This window comes from Heloderma suspectum, chromosome 1 (genome assembly GCF_057233095.1).
Source record: "Heloderma suspectum isolate Gila_16-S chromosome 1, 16-S_ref, whole genome shotgun sequence".
Taxonomy (NCBI): domain Eukaryota; kingdom Metazoa; phylum Chordata; class Lepidosauria; order Squamata; family Helodermatidae; genus Heloderma; species Heloderma suspectum.
Window position 1 is genome coordinate 438,260,592 of NC_139458.1, and position 13,938 is coordinate 438,274,529.

Here is a 13,938-nt window from a genome sequence, read left to right on the forward strand (position 1 = left end):
CTCTCTGGGACAACCTTTTGAGTACTTGAAGAGCGCTATCCTATCTCCCCTCAGTCTTCTCTTCTCAAGGCTCAACATGCCCAGTTCTTTCAGTCTCTCTTCATAGGGCTTTGTGTCCAGTCCCCTGATCATCTTTGTTGCCCTCCTCTGCACCCTCTCCAGCTTGTCTGCATCCTTCTTAAAGTGCAGTGCCCAGAACTGGACACAGCACTCAAGATGAGGCCTAGCCAGTGCTGAGTAGAGGGGAACTAGTGCTTCACATGAAGTACAAGGAGTAAAGGCTCACTCAGTGGCTATCAACATCTGTTAGCCATGATGGTTTTATGTGAGTTCTGGTGGCGGCGGCGGCTGCTGCTGCTTCTTCTTCTTCTTCTTCTTTGGTTCTTCTTCTTCGGAGTGCAGTGGGGAAGGACTGTTGCCATCATGCTCTGCTTCTGAGCTTCCACTAGAGGTGTTCACTGACCTGGGTCCCAATTCGGTGCTTCAGAAAACAGCCCAGTTTGGCTCATACTGATTCAGAGACCTTCTGCTTCTTCGATTTGATACCAAACCTCAGTTGAGGTTTGGAAACCCGGGGTTTTGTGCTTCCTATTGACTTGATTCTCATGGGCATTTTTTTTTTTAATGGCTATAACTATTTTTTCTCTTGGTCAGAACTGGATGATAATTTCAGCCGTAGTAGCCCCTTAGAAGGGGATTACACCTGCCCAATGTTAGAAAAGTAGATGCAGGAGTCTTTATGCTATTTGCCTATATATCTCAGCAGAGAGAGAGAGAGAGAGAGAGAGAGAGAGAGAGAGAGTTATCAGCAGTTTCAGATCTCGATCGAGATCTGGAACTGCTGGTAACTTTTTAAATTTCTTGGCAAAATTGGATGACACTCTCAGGGATAGTTTCCCCATCTGCCATATTTCACAACAATAGGGGGTGGGGATTATGCAAGAGCAGCCTTGACATTTTGAGGATCTCTGAAAGAGGATGGATTTATCCCCCTATACTCCTTACGGACCATTGTTCTAGAACTGACAGACAGCCTAGAAGTGTACCTAAGTAAGAAGGTTTCAGAAGGGTGGGTGCACCAGTTCAGTCCTCAGAGCCAGTGTGGTGTAGTGGCAAGAGTGTTGGACTGGGAGCTGGGAGATCCGGGTTCTAGTCCCCACTCGGCCATGGAAGCTCACTGGGTGACTTTGGGCCAGTCACAGACTCTCAGCCCAACCCACCTCACAGGGTTGTTGTTGTGAGGATAAAATGGAGAGGAGGAGAATAATATAAGCCGCCTTGGGTTCCTTGCAAGAGGAAAAAAGGCGGGATATAAATGCAATAATAATAATAATAATAATTTGAGAGATTCATTCCCCCCCCCAATAGGTGGGGCAATTTGTAAGAAATTGACACATATTATAGAGGCAAAAAAACCTGGAGAGTTTCAGAAGGATCAGTACATCGTCTAGGGAGTTATGATGATTGAAAACCAGTTTAGAGCTTCGTCTTTTTTCAAAGCTGGTGGCATTGGAAGAATGGTCCCCTCACAGTCTCACCCTTGCTCACCCCCAAAGCACAGTGTTTGGAGGTCCTGGTAAAACATGCCGTAGGTTTAGAAGGTGAACCTGCCAGTCACTCAGCTGCACTCTCTCCCTCCCCTCACCCCCTGCTCATAATCAGCATTTAGAGAAACAAAACTAAAAGGCACTATTCAGAGGAGGCGAAGTCTCCGGCATCTCCAAGACATGAGTTGGTAATGGAGCCTTGTTCTGGAGCTTTGGTTCTTTTGGCTTTGGAGGGAAGGCTGTTTCACCTCAGGGCACATCCCTAGTTTCCACTGTGAGAAATGCCGGAGGAGATGGATCCAGCATTTTCCACAATGATGGACTATATGCCATTTTCGCTCTGATCCAGCAGGGTTTCATCTTATCTTGCAGGCCCTTCAGTCCTTACCTAGAAAGTAGTTTGCAACTTGCCCTCTGCATTTAAAGTTTGAATTTAGTTCAGAGCTAGGCTCCACCACTCAGCTGGAACCTCTCCCCATTAGGCCTGTTAAATCCTTCCTCCAGAGGTGGCTGGGTTGCTTTACCTTTGAGGACATCTTAACAGGACGCTGATAAATTCCTCTGGATTCTCAGAGGGATAGCTGTTTATATGTGTATATATGCAATTCCCCCAGAGCCTTGCATAACAGGAAATTGAAGATCAGTTATTTATGTTGCTCAGAACCAGGCTAGCTTTTAATGCTCTCTCTTTGCAAAGGGTGGAGAGTTAATGTCGGCTGTTGCAATGAAGCCCATTAACAGTTCTTGCCCAATCCAAAAAGTCCATGAAAAGAAAAAAACCCTCCTCCAGTGGGAAAGGAAAGAGCAGCTGGCAAATATCCAGGAAACACGAGGTGGATTCCATGGTTGTTCCAGCATGATTCAGGGACAGAAGGAACTTATTAGGATCATGTGGTTTGACCCTCTGAATACACACACGCTGCGGAACGTATCCCGGCTGGACAAAAAAATCACTTTGACAGCCAGCCAAGCTAGAGTTACAAGAAGGCATCAACCAAAGCGGAACAAGCCACCTGCCCCAGTAAATGGCCCAAGGGCTTTATGCACATGACCTAGAACAACAGGGAAAAGATCAGAGCAGGCTGCTCGTCTTCTGCATTGAAGCAAAACAATTCTGCCTTAGGAAATCTGAAATGCCCTGCTCAAAAGTGATAGGCAAGCATAGGCATGCAGGCAGTTGACATGGACACCGGTTTGGATGGGATGGACGTGTCCATCATGCTGATAGCTGTGGACAAACCTCCATCACTTCTGTGACACCCCTGAGGGCCTTCAGAGAGGCCTCACCTTTGTCCTTACTGTGGCCCTCCAAGGGCCAAATCAAGCGGGTATCTAGTTGCTCCAGCTTTACCACTAAGAATAGTTCCGCAATAAAATAGCCCAGTGAAGCATCCCAATGGATGTCCTCTGAACATGTACAAAAATTAAATGGGTTATTGTATTGGGGCCCCTCCCCATGCAAAGCATGTGCTTAACCATTGATTTATGGGCCCTCTTCACTAACACTTGCTCCCTGCATTCCCAATCTGTAGACTATATATTCCTAGCTCTGCCCTGAACAATGTCCTCCCATATCCTAATATCTGCTGAGAAATAGATTCTCCCTCTCTCATAATACTAGCACCCAACGGGGTCATCCCATGAAGCTGATTGGTGGGAGATTCAGGACAGGTCAAAGGAAGGGCTTCTTCACACAGCGCACGGTTGAACTATGGAATTCACTTCCATGAGATGTGATGGCCACCAATTTAAAAAGGGATTGGACAAATTCATGGAGGAAAAGGCAATCAATAGTTACTCATCCTGGTGGCTATGTACTACCTCCAGTATGCCTCTGTACACCAGTTGCTGGGGAACATGGGTGGGAGGGTGCTGTTGCACTTGTGTCCTGCTTGTGGGTTTCCTGTTGGCAGCCAGTTCGTCATTGTGTGAATAGAATGCTGGACTAGATGGACCTTGGTCTGATCCAGCATCATGACTCCTCTTATGTTCACTTCTCAATGTTCTTAAATGTAGATGCAAAGGGCAGCTACACTGGGGGTGCAGAAACTCAGGCCCAGGGACCACATTTGGCCCTCTTGGAGTCCTCATCCAGCCCTCTGGGGTTCCCTCCCCCTGGCTCCACCCCCTTTCCCCCAACTGCCAATCAGTTGGTGGCCTCCCAGCTTTTGTGCAATACCCCACCCCACCCCACCCATATTCCAAAAGGTTGAAATTCTGTTCCTCAGGCTTCGTGACTGGCAGTAAGAGCTTCAAATGGGCGGGCCATTTTGATGGCTTGGCCCCGCCCCTTTGGCTTCCGGCCCTCCCACCACTGGAATGCACATCCCCCACACTGAGAGTGTCTCCAAGATGGAAAACACCCCTGATCTACCTATTCCTTCTATACTAAGGCAAGGCAAGATTATAAACATGCAAGCACAAACTCATCCCCACCTGCTGTGTGAAAGGCTCAGCTGCCAGCAAAGGCAGTTAGTTTGGCCGCAGATGAGATGCATCTTTTGGTGTTGGGAAAACCTTTGTGCATCACGATCAGATGCAGCCTTCATGGCCCAGTAACAGCCCTGTGGAAGACAGTAACAAATAAGATCTCTCATTATCCCTGAGGCCAGAATAATAAAATCTATACTCTCTGTGACTTTTGCTGCTCCTTTTATGTTTGTTTCCATTGGACTCCCTCAATATACTTTGGATGGTCCACAAAGACATGGGATGCAGTTCCATTTCCTCCACCACTGAGAAGGTTTGTAAAAAATAAAAACAAAAAAAACACTCCTTAAATTAAATGCTAAGTGAAACCCACTGCAGAGAAAAATAAATTGGATTGTCTCCTTACTAGCATAATATGACTTTACTATGTATAATAAATTGGATTGTCTCCTTACTAGCATAATATGACCTTACTATGTCAGTAGAACCTGGGTCAAAAACATGTTCTGATGGCCTCCCTCTGCCCCCCGCCCACTAACATGGGCCTCTTGGTAGAAATAACACTGAGAAGGAAAAAGATCTGGGAGAGTGAAAATATTTTGAGAAGGTTAGAATACAGAGCAATGCACAACTCTCCAACATGGAACCCAATGCACACCTGGGGCATGCACACGTCCCCAGATTCAGTCTACACCATCGCCACAGGAAAAGGCCTCCTCGGGGAGACGGGCTGGGAAAGGCCTTGGACTCAGGTCCCTTTTGCTGAGCACCATCAGCAGCAGTGGAGGCTGGTATCTCCGATGTCAGTGAAGGACCTTGGAGAGCTCTAAAGGACTGGTTCTGACCAAAACCCAGAGCGGATTCACCGCCTCACTGACATTGGATCTACCAGCCTCCGCTGACTGGCCTAGATGCACTCATGGCTTGAGGCAGTGTCATCACGGAAGCATGGGACTGCTTTTGTTCCTGGACATCAGCATTGTGCTCTTTGTCATCTGGAGATGCTTGTGGAGAAGTGGCTGAGAAATGGCCGGAGACACGGCCCTTTGCAGTGTCAGAGCTTGAGTCGCATTTGGCAAGCTGAAAGTTCTGGCCCATGCCAGCACCCAAGGAAAGCTGGATTCTGTGTGCTGTGGCAAGGACACCCGAGGGGCTCATCTGGGGGCCTCGCCTCCTGCCCACTGTTCCCCAGATGGCTGCACCCAAATCCAAGCCAAGAGGCCCCTGTGTAGCTTTCCGACGCAGAGGCACATCCATGGCGACCCACATCTGCAAGGCTTACTGGATTGGCTGGAACAACAAAGAGCCTTGTGGTGCCCTAGAGACATGCAGGCTACTTGTCCCTCGGTGTGGCACTGGCAAAGTTTTGGCTGCGCCACTGGGAAAAAACTGCTGAATTTTCAGTGACTAACTGCTCTGGGAGCTGTAAAAAGGCCAAACTTCGCATGAGAGCGTGATATTCCTTTGCTGGGCAGCAGCAGGAGTGTGGCCTTTGGGGGAGTCCAGGAAGGAGAAAGTGGCCACCAGGCTCCCCGAAATGGCCCACCCCTGTTCGAGATGAGCACATGCACTCTGGCATAAACGTTCAGGGACAACACCCACCCATCAGATGCACGAAGCGTTAACCCCAAATTGGCAGATTCTTATACACATGCCAGGGGGCGGGGGAGAGGTGAGCTATGTTGCCAGAGGGGACCGAAATGCAAGATGTACAGACAGGACAATTGGATTAACATCGCCATTCACAAGCATTGCTGACATCACTGCAGTGGTGAGCCAATTAGCATACGCAGGGTGACTAAAGCAAGCAAGCAAACAAATCATTTGTCCTTATTCCAACCACAGGAAATAGAGCTGAATCTCTGGATGACTTGTATTTCACCAATTTCATGTCCATATCTGTCTTTGAAACTCTGTTGTTGAAGAATGGCCACCTTAAGGTCATTGACAGAGGTTGGGAGGTCAAAATGTCTCCACTGGTTTCCAAGCATGAGGTTTCCCGATTTCAGACTTTTGTCCATTTATCTTTTTGCACAGAGACCAGCCTGTCCCTTGGCAAGGAGTGGCTTTTTCTTAGGTCACTTAAGTCACTTACCATTTCGAAGGGTGACATTCGCGGTGGGGGGTGGCGCTCCGTCCCTCCCCCTGAAATTCTGTCCAGCCGGCTCCGCTCCGCAGAGATTCTGCGGAGCTGCCGGCCGGGGCCGCCTGCAGCCGGACATCTGGCCGCTGGGCAGCCTGCAGGGATGCAAATGGCAGCTGCCGTAGCTGCTGCCGTTTGCATCCCTGTATTTTGCCGTGATAGGCTGCGTAAATATTTACGTAGCCTATCACGGCAAGCAAAAAAACCCCCAGAGGACGCAAAAGGCGGCGGCTATGGCGGCCGCCATCTGCATTCCCTTTTTTCTCCATTTTAGCCTACGTAAATATTTACGTAGGCTAAAACGGCGGGGGGGGAAAGGAACGCAAATGGCACCCACTATGCCATTTGCGTTCCCCTTTTTTTTCTCCATAATAGCCTACATAAATATTTACGTAGGCTAAAACAGTGAAAAAAAGGGAAAGCAAATGGCGGCTGCCATAGCCGCCGCCATTTGCGTCCGCTGTTGTTGTGTTTTTTGCTTGCCGTGATAGGCTACGTAAATACTTACATAGCCTATCACAGCCTCCGCAGGGACGCAAATGGCATCCCTGTGTTAGCCGTGATAGGCTACGTAATTATTTACGTAGCCTATCACGGCTATGTTGAGGAAGTGAACGTAGGGATGGACGAAAGTCCCTTACCTGTTCTCGAAGCTTGCGTCACGGTGGGGGGAAGCGCTTCGGTTCTCCCCCTGAAGTTCAGGCGAGGGGGGGGAGGCACCCCGCCTTGCCCGGCCGAAATTCAGGCCGGGGGGGAGGTGCCCCATCCCTTGCTGGTGAAATTCAGGCTGGGTAGGAGCGCCCCGTCTACCCGGCAGCGAAAAAAAAAGTAAAAAAACAACAACACACACACACACCCGTGATAGGCTACGTGACGATTTACGTAGCCTATCACGGCTAGATTTCCAAAGTCAGCCGTGATAGGCTACGTAAATCGTCACGTAGCCTATCACGGGTGACTTTGAAAAAAAAAACGCGTATGCAAATGGCAGCGCACATGGTGAGCCGCCATTTGCGTTCCTTATTTTGGCACGTCTAGTCTACGTAAAGATTTACGTAGACTACGGCGAAAATAAGGGCAACGCAAATAGCGTTCCCTTATTTTCGCCGTAGTCTACGTAAATGTTTACGTAGACTAGACGTGCCAAAATAAGGAACACTAATGGCGGCGCCCATGGGCCGCTGCCATTTGCGTACGCGCTTTTTGTTTCCCCCAAAGTCACCCGTGATAGGTTATGTGACGATTAACGTAGCCTATCACGGCTGACTTTGGAAATCTAGCTGTGATAGGCTACGTAAATCGTCACGTAGCCTATCATGGGTGTGTGTGTGTGTGTTTTTAATTTACTTTTTTTTTTTGCAATGGCGGCGGCGGCAGCCGGTTGGGAGACCGGCCGCCACCCCTGCCCCCGACGAAACACCGCCGAACCGCCGCCGGGACCCGCCGTCGAGAGGGACACTCGGCCACGGTAAGTCCCATCCCGGGGGGGGCAGGGGGCAGGCGGAGAATTTCCCCAGCACTTTCGGGGGGCCGAATGCGTTGGCATTCGGCCTCCCGAAGATTCGTGGAGAAATTCTCTGCCATCCCTAAGTGAATGGTGGCCACAGACGCAGCTGCCATTCGCAAGTCAGCGCAGATGGCAGCAGGTAAGTGCTCTGTTTCACATGCCTTTCATGGGGTGGGGGGGTGGGGGCTATTCTGCCACGGATTTCGGGGGGCCGAATGCACTGGCATTCGGCCTCACCGGGATCCGTGGCGGAATTCTCTGACATCCCTACTTTTTCTATGAATGGGGATGCCTACAGTTCTTTGACCATCTCTGGATAGGGCCCCAACGTTCCACACAGAATTGATATGAAATAGACATTTCTGTTCATTATCTATGCCCGACACATGTATGTTCAGAAAGGCTGAACTGTTTCTCAAAATTAGGGATGTACGAAACTCCCCTTACCTGGCTCTGCCGGGTTCTGCTGGGGGTGGAGGCGCTCCGTCCTTCCCCCCGGAATCCTCGCCGGGGGGGGGAGGTGCTCCGCGCCTCCCTCCTGGAATCCTGGCCGGCCAGCTCCGCTCCACGGGGATTCCGCGGAGCCGCCAGCCGGCTCCGCCAGCAGCCGGACATCCGGCCGCTGGCTAGAATCATATAATAGTAGGGCTGGAAGGGGCCTACAAGGCCATCGAGTCCAACCCCCTGCTCAATGCAGGAATCCAAGTCAGAGCATCCCTGACAGATGGCTGTCCAGCCTCGTCTTGAACGCATCCAGTGTGGGAGAGCCCACCGCCTCCCTGGGGAATGGGTTCCATTGTTGTATTGCTCTAACACTCAGGATGTTTTTCCTGATGTTCAGCCGGAATCTGGCTTCCTGTCACTTGAGCCCATTCTTCTGTGTCCTGCACTCTGGGATGATCAAGAAGAGATCCTGGCCTTCTTCTCTGGGACAACCTTTCAAGTACTTGAAGAGCGCTATCATATCTCCCCTCAGTCTTCTCTTCTCCAGGCTAAACATGCCCAGTTCTTTCAGTCTCTCTTCATAGGGCTTTGTTTCCAGTCCCCTGATCATCTTTGTTGCCCTCCTCTGAACCTTCTCCAGTTTGTCTGCATCCTTCTTAAAGTGTGGTGCCCAGAACTGGACACAGTTCTCCAGATGAGGCCTAACCAGTGGAGAGTAAAGGGGAACTAGTACTTCCCGGGATTTGGAAGCTATGCTTCTATTAATGCAGCCCAAAATAGCATTGGCCTTTTTTGCAGCCACATCACATTGTTGGCTCATATTCAGCTTGTGATCGACAACAGTTCCAAGATCCTTCTCGCTTGTAGTGTTGTTGAGCCACGTATCCCCCAGCTTGTAACTGTGCATTTGGTTTTTTTTTCCTAGGTGCTGAACTTGGCATTTATCCCTATTAAATGTCATTCTGTTGTTTTCTGCCCAGTGCTCCAGTCTATCCAGATCACTTTGAATTTTGTTTCTGTCTTCCAAAGTATTAGCTATCCCGGCCAATTTGGTGTCACCTGCAAATTTGATCAGCATTCCCTGCACCTCCTCCTCCAAGTCATTAATACAAATGTTGAAGAGCACTGGGCCCAGGACTGAACCCTGCAGTACCCCGCTTGTTACCTCTCCCCAGTTGGAGAAGGTCCTGTTGAGAAGCACTCTTGGAGTCCGATTCTGTAGCCAACTGTGGATCCACCGGATCGTTGTTTCATCTAGCCCACTTTGAGCTAGTTTGCTTATCAGAATATCATGGGGCACTTTGTCGAAAGCTTTGCTGAAGTCGAGGTATATGATGTCTAGGGGTGGACGAAAGTCACTTACCTGTCGTCGAAGCTTGTTCGCGGTGGGGGGGAGGCGCTTTGCTGCTCCCCCCGCGAAGTTCAGGCCGGGGGGGGGAGGCTTCTCGCCTCGCCGAAATTCAGGCCGCGGGGGAGGCTTCCCGCCTCGCCCGGCCGAAATTCAGGCCGGGGAGGAGGCTTCCCGCCTCGCCCGGCCGCGAACTCCAAAGTTTAAAAAAACAAAACAAAACGCCCCCGTGATAGGCTACGTGACCATTAACGTAGCCTATCACGGCTAGATCTGCAAAGTCAGCCGTGATAGGCTACGTTAATCGTCACGTAGCCTATCACGGGTGACTTAAAAAAAAAAAAAAAAAGCGCTTACGCTAATGGCGGCCCCCATAGGGAGCCGCCATTCCCGTTCCTTATTTTCGCCGTAGTCTACGTAAATCTTTACGTAGACTACAGTGACCAAATAAGGAACGGGAATGGCGGCTCCCTATGGGGGCCGCCATTATCCGTACGCGCTTTTTTTTTTTTTTAAAGTCACCCGTGATAGGCTACGTGACGATTTATGTAGCCTATCATGGCTGACTTTGCAAATCTCGCCGTGATAGGCTACGTTAATCGTCACGTAGCCTATCACGGGGGCGTTTTTGTTTTTTTTTCTTTTCTTGGAATGGCGGTGGCGGCGGCAGCCTTTTTGAAAGAAAGCGTTTTTGTTGTTTTTAGCATCCCTTGCTAACCTCAGCTCGTTCTCAGCTTTAGCCTTAGCTAAACTAGATCCTCTAGTTCCTTCCTCTACTTTCTGTAGGAGGAAGTTATCCACCACACAAGTCAGGAATTTCCTGGCGGGGCTCTGTTTTGCAGAATTTGTCTCCCAGCAAATATCGGGGAAATTGAAGTCCCCCATTACTACTACATCATGCTTCCTTAAAACATTGGCTATTTGCTTTTCAAAAGTTTCATCCTCGTCTTCCCCTTGGTTGGGTGGCCGGTAGTAGACTCCGACCACCAGGTTCCTTTTATTCTTTGCTCCATTTATTTTGATCCAGATGCTCTCGATGGGGCTACCAAGCTCCTCCTCCTGTATTTCTGTGCAGAGATATGTATTTTTCACATACAGTGCAACCCCACCTCCCTTTCTGTTCCTCCTGTTCTTTTTGAACAAGTTATATCCTTCAATTGCTGTATTCCAGTCATGAGAGTCATCCCACCAAGTCTCAGTTATACCTTGTTGTTGTTCAGTCGTTCAGTCGTGTCCGACTCTTCGTGACCCCATGGACCATAGTACGCCAGGCCTTCCTGTCCTGCGCTCTCTCCCGGAGCGTGCTCAAGTTCATATTCATTGCATCCGTGATGCTATCTAGCCATCTCATCCTCTGCCGTCCCCTTCTCCTTTTGCCTTCAGTCTTTCCCAGCATCAGGGTCTTTTCCAGAGAGTTTTCTCTTCGCATTAGGTGGCCAAAATATTTCAGCTTCAGCTTCAGTATCTGTCCTTCCAATGTGCACTCAGGGTTGATTTCCTTTAGGATGGACCGATTTGACCTCCTTGCAGTCCAGGGGACTCGTAAGAGTCTTCTCCAGCACCACAGTTCGAAAGCATCAATTCTTCGGCGCTCAGCCTTCCTTATAGTCCAGCTCTCACAGCCATACATTACTACTGGGAAAACCATAGCTTTGATTAGACGGACCTTTGTCGGCAAGGTGATGTCTCTGCTTCTTACTATGCTGTCTAGGTTTGCCATAGCTTTCCTCCCAAGGAGCAAGCGTCTTTTAATTTCATGGCTACAGTCACCGTCTGCGGTGATCTTGGAGCCCAAGAAAGTAAAATCTGTCACTGCTTCCATTTCTTCCCCTTCTATATGCCAGGAAGTGATGGGGCCAGATGCCATGATCTTAGTTTTTTTAATGTTGAGTTTCAAACCAGCTTTTGCACTCTCCTCTTTCACCCTCAACAAGAGGCTCTTGAGATCCTCTTCGCTTTCTGCCATTAGGGTGGTATCGTCTGCATATCAGAGGTTGTTGATAATTCTCCCAGCAATCTTAATTCCGACCTGTGATTCATCCAACCCGGCATTTCTCATGATGTACTCTGCATATAAGTTAAATAAGCAGGGTGACAATATGCAGCCTTGTCATACTCCTTTCCCAATTTTGAACCAATCAGTTGTTCCATGTCTGGTTCTTACTGTTGCTTCTAAGTCATAATTTCCCTCCTGTATTAAGAGTTCAAGTTCGCCAGTCATTCACCCGGAGATTTTTCGTTCCCTTTCTATCCCTCTTCTAACTACTGGAAGGATGGATGAGAAAACTATCTGGGCCCCAAAGTTCTTGAGTTTCCTTCCCAAAGCTTCAAAGTCTGACGTGATTTCTTCGTAGCTCCGCTTGGCGGTATCGTTTGTTCCCACATGGATGAGAAGAAAGGGATCACTGTCAGTGGGCTTTATGAGTGCAGGCAACCTTTCAGTCATGTCTCCAATCCGTCCTTCCGGGAGACAGCATACCTGGCGAGTCCACAGGTCTTCGCGACATACTTGGGTCTCGATCCCACGCAGCAAGGAGTCTCCCACTACTACCATTCTTCTCTTCTTCTTGTTGTAGACCTTGGTTTAATTGCCTCTGTTTGACTGACCTTCAGCCTCTTGCTCACTCTCATGTAGGTTCCCCTGTGATTCTTCCTCTGCAGGCTGTCCTCCAGTCTCATCTACAAGTACCTGGAATCGGTTCCACAGCTCCACTGCTTCCACTGGTGCAGAATGGCGTCTAGTTCTTCTTCTCCTAACTGTCACCCTTTTCCAAGGAGTATCCTCTACTCCATTTTTCTTCACCTCAGCATTTCCCACTGCCTCATCTTGCTGTTGCTCTTCAAGCTTCTGGTCTTCCCTTTGCTGCTGTAGTTCCCCCATTCTGTCCAAGAACTCTTTGTGTTCTCTTATTCCCCGGAGGGTTGACAGTCGCCGCTCCAGTCCACTTACTTTTTCTTCCAGCAGCTAGGGATGTACGAAAGTGACTTACCTTTCCAAAATAAGATTATGTTGATGGTGGGGGGAGGCGTTCCGTCCCTCCCTCCGGAATCCTGGCTGGGGGGGGAGGTGCTCTGTTCCTCCCCCCCGGAATCCTGGCTGGCCAGCTGTGCTCCGCAGCAATTCTGCGGAGCCGCCGGCCGGCTCCGCCAGCAGCTGGACATCCGGCCGCTGGCTAGCAGGGACGCAAACGGCGGAGGCCATAGCCGCCGCCGTTTGCATCCCTGCAGTCAGCTGTGATAGGCTATGTAAATGTTCATGTAGCCTATCACGGCTGATTTTAAAAAAACAAACAAATGCGCGTACGCAAATGGCGGCAGCCATGGCCGCCGCCATTTGCATTCTTTATTTTGGCACGTCTTAGTCAATAAGGGGAACACAAATAGCGTAGTGTCTATGCTATTTGCGTTCCCCTTATTTTCGCCGTCTTAGTCTACGTAAATGTTTACGTAGACTAAGACGTGCCAAAATAAGGGACGCAAATGGCGGTGGCCATGGCCTCCGCCGTTTGCGTATGCGTGTTTTTTGTTTTTGTTTTTTAAGTCAGCCGTGATAGGCTATGTAAACATTTACATAGCCTATCACTGTGTTTTTTTTAAATTTAGCTGTGATAGGCTACATAAATCTTTACGTAGCCTATCATTTCTTTTTTTTTTTTTTTAACCTGGAAATGGCGGCGGTGGCAGCCGGTTGGAAGACCGGCCGCCGCTGCCGCCGCCGCCACCACCCCGCTGCCGGAGCTGCCGCCGCCAGGAAGATCCGCCCAAGGTAAGTCTCGTCCCGGGGGGGGCAGGGGGTGGGCTGTTCCGCCACCAATTTCGGGGGGCCAAATGTGCTGGCATTCGGCCTCCCCGAGATCCGTGGTGGAACTTTCGTACATCCCTACCAACAGCGTGATCAACTTGCACTTGTTGCAGGTGTCGGCCATGTTGTTCTCAGGCAAGAAAACAAACATTGCACACACCTTGCAGGTCACCACCACTGGAGAGTCCTGTCCTTCCATTGCCTCTTTTCCCTTTGTGTGTTTAGCTTCGTGATTGTTCTAGACTAGTCTGTGCCTGTTCCTCGACACAGTAGAGGTTAAAAGCAGGGTCCCACTTGTGTGAAAGTGTGTGTTACAAGACAAATCAATGGAAAAAAGTTAGTTAAAAATAAAATAAAATAAAATAAAAAATGAAAAATGAAAAAAAATGTTAGGGGCCTCCCCCTTGACCTCCCCTGCTGAACTCCCCTGGCCAACTCCTGTTTGCTCCCCCCGTTCGCTCGCTCTGGTCGCTCGCTCTCTGGGAGCTTGCTTGCTTCTGTAGTCCCTGGACCAGCTGGAGCACCTTGCTCTGCTCTGCTCTGCTCAGCTGGGAGGCGGGAAACAGACTGAAGCTTCCCGCCCACTCAGCTGCTGGGAGTACTCAGGCCACACACATACCCCAATTCAGTTGGAGCTCTCAGAAGCACCTGGTGAGCTCACAGCCACTCAGAAAGATAAAGGGCAGCCCCCTGGGCTTCCTGCAGCCCACTTACCTC

At 49.7% G+C, this 13,938-nt stretch overlaps 1 protein-coding gene across 4 annotated transcripts in view; it reads left to right on the forward strand.

Moving 5' to 3' along the window:
* The window catches only part of SCARA5 (scavenger receptor class A member 5), a 148,334-nt gene that overhangs the window by 50,146 nt on the left and 84,250 nt on the right, over positions 1-13,938 (forward strand). The gene's annotated exons all lie outside the window — the stretch shown is intronic.